The sequence below is a fragment of the Poecilia latipinna genome, unplaced genomic scaffold (assembly GCF_001443285.1).
Source record: "Poecilia latipinna isolate Pla-1442-1.1 unplaced genomic scaffold, P_latipinna-1.0 Scaffold462, whole genome shotgun sequence".
NCBI classification, from domain to species: Eukaryota; Metazoa; Chordata; class Actinopteri; order Cyprinodontiformes; family Poeciliidae; genus Poecilia; species Poecilia latipinna.
Window position 1 is genome coordinate 677,162 of NW_015113078.1, and position 1,666 is coordinate 678,827.

General features: G+C 35.1%; 1 protein-coding gene across 3 annotated transcripts in view; it reads right to left on the reverse strand.

Annotated features, from left to right (window-relative positions):
* Positions 1 to 1,666, reverse strand: part of ska2 (spindle and kinetochore associated complex subunit 2) — a 54,833-nt gene that overhangs the window by 47,624 nt on the left and 5,543 nt on the right. The window lies entirely within an intron of this gene.

Here is a 1,666-nt window from a genome sequence, read left to right on the forward strand (position 1 = left end):
TTAAATTTTAAACTATGGCTCCTACAGCAACAATTAAGTAAAATTAAATTATTGGTCAATATAAAAGAGAAATTCGTTTTGTTCTCTCTTGTGTCTTTACAGAACTGACAGAATACAAACTATTGATTTATATGCAGATAGAATATATATATATATATATATATATATTACATGTCCAGTCATCAACTGCATCTCAGCTCCACATTTTATGGAGTCCAGTAATATGGAGTTAGATTTGTTTCACAATTATTCAATCAAATAAAAATTTCAAACAAAAAAAATCTTAACTTTTTAATCATAAAAATAATTTTTTACGAAACAAAAAAATTTTTAAAGATTTTTTTTTTTGATTGAAGTCACTAATTTTTTGGATTGAAGCTTTTTTTTGGTTGAGTCTCTCTTTTTTTGGTTGAACTCGTTTTCTTGCTTATACAACTTTATTTGCTTTGGCGAAGCTTACATGAACATTCTACAGGAACAATGTTCCACATTCCACAATCTGTTCCGATTGGTTAGCGCTGACTAAAGCGGATGACTCCCTGAGATCTCAGAACTCTGTCCCGAACTGCAGGGCTTCGGTGACGGGACACAGAATGTGAATGGTAAGTAATCTTCACAAAATTACACCGTTTAGCAGCTTCTAAAGTGTCCACCCTGTTTCAAAGAAGGAATCTTACACAACTCATGACGTCAGTCACATATTTTGTCTGCCGCGATCCCCGGTAGCATATTGTGCTAGCTAATGTTAGCACTAGGTAAAGTTCATAAACTAGGCTTGTGTAATATTCGCCTGTCTTTATGTTGAATTCGTTAACCAGCGCACATCTGTCGAGTGGCATTAAGCGTGGAAAATATAAAATTTTCCCTTTAATCCAAGCACCTGCACCTAGCTGACCACTACAGTGACCATCAGTCCACAGTCAGCTGGAACATCACAACACTGACTAACTTTTTATTTACAATTAGGATCTGAAAACCGGAGGACCAGATATGCAAAAATCACACACACGGAGGATTACACAACAGTTTTTAGCACATATTTCCTCCAAATATATTTGGTATTTTTCACGCTGGTACGCTGGTTAACGAATTCAACATAAAGACAGGCGAATATTACACAAGCCTAGTTTATAAACTTTGCCTAGTGCTAACATTAGCTAGCACAATATGCTACCGGGGATCGCGGCAGACAAAATATGTGACTGTCATCATAAGTTGTGTAAGATCACTTCTTTGAAACAGGGTGGACACTTTCGTAGCTGCTAAACGGTGCAATTTTGTGAAGATTACTTACCATTCACATTCTGTGTCCCGTCACCGAAGCCCTGCAGTTCGGGACATAGTTCTGAGATCTCAGAGAGTCATCCGCTTTAGTCAGCGCTAACCAATCGGAACACGTCTGACATTGCTCATCCTTAAGCCCCGCCCAGAATGTTCATGCAAGCTTCGCCAAAGCAAATAAAGTTGTATAAGCAAGAAAACGAGTTCAACCAAAAAAAAAAAAAGACTCAACCAAAAAAAAAGTTTAAATCAAAAAATTAGTGACTTCAATTAAAAAAAATCTTTAAAAATTTTTTTGTTTCGTAAAAAATTATTTTTATGATTAAAAAGCTTTTAAGATTTTGTTTGACATGATTTTTTTTTATTAAATACTACTTTTGTTGTT